The following is a 6,942-nucleotide window of genomic DNA, read 5'->3' as shown; positions in this document are numbered from 1 at the left end:
TTTGCAATAAATAAGTGGGTTTTGGGTTGCAGTTTGGGCACTCAATCTCTAAAAGGTTCACCATCACTGTCATATATAGATCAATAGCTTTTAGTCTTCTTATAAATCCGTCACATATTCTCATAGAATAGTTTTTGTTGTTATATGCCATCAGGTCAATGCCAAAGTATGGTGATTCTGCCCTAGGTTTGCATGGCAAGATTTCTTCAGAGCAGGTTTTCCATTCATGGCCTTCCTTTGATAATTTGAACTCACTAGTTCAGGTTATATCCTGTGGAACGGCAGAAAACAATCTCTCTATATATTTCACAGGACAGCCTTTCAGTTATTTAGATATGGTTCTCACCTCTTAAACTTCTCTACATCAGGCTGAATATGTCTGAGCGCGCATCTACACAGGCCAAATAAAACAGTTAGATGGAATCGCTTTTCTTGTAGTTTGAATCCATTCATTTATGTTCTAGTCTCTGGAACAGCAGAAAGCAAACTTGCTTCATCTTCCACATGGCATCCCTTCGGTATTTAAATATGGCTATCGTATCATCTTGCAATCTTTCCATCTTGCAAGCGAAACATAACCAGATCCCTAAACCGTTCCTCATATGGGCTGGTTTCCAGACCTTGCACCATTTTAGTCACAGTCCTCTGGACACAATACAGCTTGTCAATATCCTTCTTGAACTGTGGTTCCCAATATTGGACTCGGTATTCCTGGTGAGGTCTGAACAATACAGAATATAACGGTATTATCATTTCCAGTGATTTGGACACTGCACTCTTGTAGATACCGCCTAGAATTGCATTAGTTTTTTAAAAAAAATTTTGGTTTTTTGGCTGTGGCCTCTCACTGTTGAGCAATGTTTAGCTTGTGGTCTACTAAGATCCCCCAGAGCTTGGTTTTCAGACCTTTGACTACTTTGGTCACCCTCCTCTGAATACATTCCAGCTTGACAAATATCTTTCTTGAACTACGCTGCCCAGAGCTGGACACAATATTTCAACTGAGATCTTCTCCTTTTAGTTCTTTTGTACCCAGCACCATAAGCTGACTGGAAACAGACAGATGCCTTCTCAAAAGGCACTGTGCCAAGTATTTCATTTACCCTTGCTTAATAATTTTTGGGGTGGTTTTTTTGTGTGTTGAAATAGTTGAACATTTGTGCTGCTTTGAGCAAGCACGAACTCTTGTGTAGTGACATAAAGATGTGCAAAATGACCTTGTATGATGGCTCACCGGATGTACATTGGAGTGGAAGTGTTCTTGGCTAGCTGGACAACATAGCAGTAAACTGTTTCACCACATAGTTTCAGAGAATTGGAACCTAAAATTCATTTTGAGATGAACAATATCCATAATTCCACTGTCTTAAGGAAATTATGTTCCATGTTTCAGTTCTCTGACACATCGTTCTGTAGAGTTTACAACAGGAAATGTGCTTTGCTTTCTCCACACTCAAGTGGCTCTGAGCATCAATAATGCAGAGGGCTCCATATGAGGGGAGTTTTAAAAATGAAGGACTCCAGAGAGCAGTGAAAATAGAAATAAGAAATGTATGTTTCTTTGTGTGCCTCATGGCCCTAAAATTATTTGTGCATCCTCTTTCTGCAGTGTACACAAAAGCTTCAAAATGTTTGTCTTCTAACTTTTTGAACTAAGGCATATACTGCACATTCTTATGCAGCTTGTTTGCATTTTCGTTGGCACTCCTTGGAGATGGTCATCCAACTTCTGTTTGAAGACCTTCAAAGAAGGAGGGTTCGCCATCCCCTGTGGCAGTCTATTCCACTGTTGAAGAGCTCTTACCATCAAGAGGATCTTCCTAATGTTTAGGTAGTATTTCTCTCTCTCTCTCTCTCTCTCTCTCTCTCTCTCTCTCTCTATTTCTTTTGGTAATTTGAATCTATTGGTTTTTGTTCTAGTATCTGGATCAGCAGAAAAGAAGTTTCTATCATCTTGTTAAGTCACAGGCTTTCATGGCCAGAATCCATAGATTTTTGTGGGTTTTTGGGGCTCTGTGGCCATGTTCTAGAAGAGTTTATTCCTGACACTTCACCAGCATCTGTGGCTGGCATCTTCAGAGAGTGCATTCTCTGAAGATGACAGCCACAGATAATGGTAAAACGTCAGGAACCAACTCTTCTAGAACATGGCCACGTAGCCCAAAAAACCCACAGAAAACTTTGTATCATCTTCTCTATGACATCCCTTCAGATATTTAAAGAAGGCTAACATGTCACCTCTCAGTCTTCTATTCTCCAGGCTGAACATACCCTCATAAGACTTGTCTTCTAGACCTTTGAACATCTTGCTTCCTCTTCTCTGGACACCTTCCAGCTTGTCAATGTCCTTTGTGAGGACACACTCCAGATGATCAGTATTCTTCTTGAGAGTCTTCAAGTTGTCTCTGAGTTATGAAGACCCTAAGGCAAAACCTATCATTATTTTTAATTTTTGGTGAACTCTGAGGAGACGGAGAGAGTGGGCTTTGCCGAAGGTCTCCCAGTGGGTTTCATGGCTGAATAAGGATTTGAACTCCCCGAGTCCTAAACAAACATTTAGAGCTCTATACTGCACTGGCTCTTTGTGCTGCTATCTAATTTATATTTTTATTTTTTAAATAACATTTAACCCATACTTTGGAAAAATGGGTATATTTTCATGACCTCATAAATGCATAAGTTAATGATCACCTGCAAGCATAAGATGATAATATGCACGTTACTTGCACTTCTATTATTGCTGCTTCCCCTTAATAGCTTAAATTGCCTCTTCTGTTTGTTACTTAAGCTGTTATTATGTTATTTGTGTTTCTCAAGCAAGCCATAAATCCCCTTCACCACACCTATGGGAAGTCAGGTTCATCAAAAAATCCCCATTATCCTAATTTGGAATCCAAGTGCAGGGAACAAAGCCAGTGTCTCATCTTCTGAATCACCATCTGTTCTATTTGGCACCAAAGATGCTTCTTGGTCTAGTAAGCCTGCAGTCTTGGCCTGAATCAAACTTTTCTGTGATTCTATGGTTTATTCCATTGAGTTGAGTTCGAGAGAGAAATCCCCAGTGACTCACACTTGATGGGGCTTAAAATTCAACTAATCCAGCCCTTTTGTGCAGAGGAAAGATTTTGCAAATTTCACAGAGTTCTTGCCAGGTTGTAAAACTTTATGTAGACACTGAGAACACAAAGGTGTGTTGTGTTCACTTGGCTGCTCTGGAGATCATTCAGACATTTAGCGCAATGATGCAAATAATCTCACTCATGCATTCTGTGTTTGTTATTCACACTATGGAACTGCATCTCTGTGTATCTCTGCAAGTTCTGTTGCTCACACGTTAATAAAGATGGCATCGACGATGCGAATGTATTTGATACACATTCAAGGCAAGCAAAGTTTTATTCCCAGTCCATCCATATTGATTGTTCATACTGTCAATGATGCAAACCATTTTTAAAAACTTGACTGGAAAACTGATATCAATTATCCCGGGTTAAATGATTTTTTTTTGGCAGTCCTTCCAAAGGTAATCGGGTCCATTTGGGATGCATGTGAACAACAGAGATTCAACCCAGATTCATCCTGGATTATTTTTATTATCTGAGGGCCAAAACAGACAGCCCAAATGCGCCATGCTGGCTCTGATTTTAAGGTTAGGGACCGCGCAGCAACCACACGGTCCCTAACCCTAGCACAGTGTGGCGGTGCTATAATGGCAGCATCCCATCTATACGGGCGCCAGCATTATGACGTAGGCAACATGCGGCATCCGCACATTGCCGTACGTCACTTACATAATGAGTGAGTTATTGTCACACTCGTTACGTCTGCCCTGCGGTGCTAAAAGAACCTGTTTTTTCCGAGTTCTTTTTCCTCTGGAGGGAAGCCATGTGGTTTGGAGACTGTAGCTTCCCCCCAGAGAGAATTAGGCCACCAGCAGGCCGCCCTTTTTAGGGGGTCTGTCCCGCACCTGAATGACCCTTTAGGAGCGGGAGCCCTATGGGGTGAGCAACAACAGTACAGCAGCTATTTTAAAATATTTGAAGAGATGTCATATAGAAGATAGAGGCAGCTTGTTTTCTGCTGTTCCAGAGGCTGGAACATAAACTGGAGTTTATCACATGGAAAGCGAACTGGTAAAATCCCACAAAGAAATGGGATTTTAAAATCCGGGTGTTGTTTGTCAGATGTGTTAGCGTGAAAGAGAAATAACGTGAAAATAATCTGAACAGAAAGCTCATTTGTACTTTTGGAATTTAGTGAAAGTAAAAAGTAGCTGGTTTTGACAAAAGTATCTAGTTTTCTCCTTCAAGCAAATGTCACCTGAAAAACATCCCACAAATGCAGGTTTTTTTCAACTTTCTGTTTGGGTTGACCCTGAATGTCATGTGAAAAACAACCCGTAAATGGGGTTGTTTTCAGTTTAAATTTAGTTACTGCAGGGGATTTGTCCCGTGTGATAAACTCCACTGATGGGTTCAAATCATAAGAGATTCTACCTAAACATTAGGAAGAACTTTTCTTTACTGTAAGAGCTGTTAGACAATGAAATAGATTTCCTCGAAGGATGGTGGGATCTCTCCCAGGATTATGCAGTCCAACCCCATTCTGCCATGCAGAAAGACACAATCCAAGTCTTCCTTATGACAGATGGCCATCCAGTCTCTTCTTAAAAACCCCCAAAGAAGGAGATTCCACTGCCCTCCAAGGAAGCATATTCCACTGTTGAACAGCTTTTACTGTCAAGAAATAATTCCAAAGAGAATTCTGCTTCCTGGGAACCACCGACAAGAAGGACCAAGACTCCAACGGTCCTGATTTGGCAGCCACCTGATTAATCCTCTGCCATCCCACCTTTTCAGCTGCTTTTAAAATGTCCCGATTTCGCTTTCCTCCTCCCACTTTCCCCCTTTGTCCTCGGTTTACTTCCATTGCTGTAAGACAGAGTACCGTAGCAGTTTGAGTGTTGGACTACAACTCTGGAGACCAGGGTTCGATTCCTGGCTTGGCCATGAAACCCACTGGTTGACTGTGGGCAAGTCACATCCTCTCAGCCTCAGAGGAAGGTAATGGCAAACCTCCTCTGAGTAAATCTTACAGAGAAAACCCCATAGTGTCTTAGTATCTTAGTGTCATCTTAAATCAGAAATGACTAGAAGACACAAAAAGAACAACAACAACAAACTGAGGGCAAAAGTAGTTTCCACTCAATTAGTTGGAGGAAGAGGAAGGGAAAGGGATGAATTTTGTTTTTCCCTGTAGACTCATGCAAAAGCAAACTACAGTTGGCCCTCCACTTTCACTGGGGTTAAGGGCACAGGATCCCCATGAAAGTGGAAAAACTGCAAATCAAAAAAGAGAACACCTCTCCATCACAACTCTGTGGTCAATATCTGCCAGAAGGCGACTACAAAATCATGCTAGAGGATCTACACTTGCCTAGAGAAGTGCTTTCCCTAGTAATCTCCAAGTGCTCCAGTGCAACTCTAGGGTCAATTTCCAGCAGACTTGCTCTGGAGGACCTAGAATTTCCTAAAGAGAACATATTAATCAAATCTGCAAATAATCAAATTTGCAAAAGTCAAAGCTGCAAATGTGGAGATGTGGCTGTACTGCATACTCTCCTAGCTCATGTGTAATTCCTCATTAATACTTTTTGCCCTTTTGACCACCCTCTGATGCTGCTTGGCCACATGTGTCCTGGTTTGGTCTGTGAAATATAGGCCCTTAGTCTCCCTGAACTATGATGGTCCATCCCCTGAATCCTCGCCTACTCAAAAATGATGATCAACACTTATGGATACGGATTCCTGTAAACATAAGTAACCTTGTGCCTAACCATGAGAGTTGTCTCTTCCTGTTTCTCCATCTCAAGTTTCTTCATTTGGGGAGCCAGAATTAGGTTACTAAAGTCTGACGCCACTCAGGAAACAGCCCTACTAAACCCAGGGATTTTATTTGCTTTGTATTTTTAACTTTGTTAGCCACCCCAATTGTTCTCAGAGGGGCGGGATACAAATAAATTTTTTTAATTATTATTATTATTATTATTATTATTATTATTACAATGCATCCTTGCTTCTAAAACCATTGGTCTTCTTCGATGAGCACTTGATTTCTATATCTCTCTTCAGGTGACCCCAGAACTGACACTGTATGAGTGGTTACCATTAAATCTAACAGTTTCTAGCAGAATATATTGTCCCAAAACTATAATTCCCATAATTGAGGAGCATGGTGTAGTGGTGTGAGTGTTGGCCTTGGACATTGGGAGACCAGGGTGCAAATCCCAGCTCGGCCATGGAAACCCACTGGGAGACCTTTGGTAAGCCACACTCTCATTGAAGAATACCGCACTACGTTCTCAGAACGTTCTGAGAACCCGATGGGAATGGAACACATTTGAGTATACCGCACGTATGTGTTCCCATCGGGTTCCCAGAACGTTCCAAATGTGTTCCACATGTGTTCCAGGAGGGAACAGCGAGCTGTAACGTTCTCAGAACGTTTCAAAAGAGGTCTGTGCAGTATTCTTATCTGTTCCCAAATCCGTTCTCTCATTCCTCTGTCTCCTGATTGGCTAAAAGAATGCCCTTCTCTTTAGTCCTCCAAAGTCCTAGAGGGGCTTGCCTTCCTTCCCTCCCAAGGGAATCTGAGAGGCTGAGAAGCACTCTCCCGGCCAGAGTCCCTAGGCTTACTGAAATCCCCCACCTCCCTTCCCCATAGGAATCAATCCAAAAACGGAGTTTAAAAGGAGCAGAGGAGAGCCCTATAGGTCTGCATCTGGGAGAGATTTTAAACTGTGTTTTTGGATTGATTCCTATGGGGAAAGAGGAGAGGGGGGGATATGGCAGGACATCCCCATAACCAAGCAACCTCTGCCTCCCCAGAGGCAGACCCATAGGGCTCTCTGCTCCTTTTAAACTCCGTTCTTGGATTGATTCT

This window comes from Sceloporus undulatus, chromosome 4, assembly GCF_019175285.1.
Source record: "Sceloporus undulatus isolate JIND9_A2432 ecotype Alabama chromosome 4, SceUnd_v1.1, whole genome shotgun sequence".
In the NCBI taxonomy this organism is placed as follows: Eukaryota; Metazoa; Chordata; class Lepidosauria; order Squamata; family Phrynosomatidae; genus Sceloporus; species Sceloporus undulatus.
The sequence above is the reverse complement of the archived record's forward strand: the minus strand, read 5'-3'. Positions refer to the sequence as shown.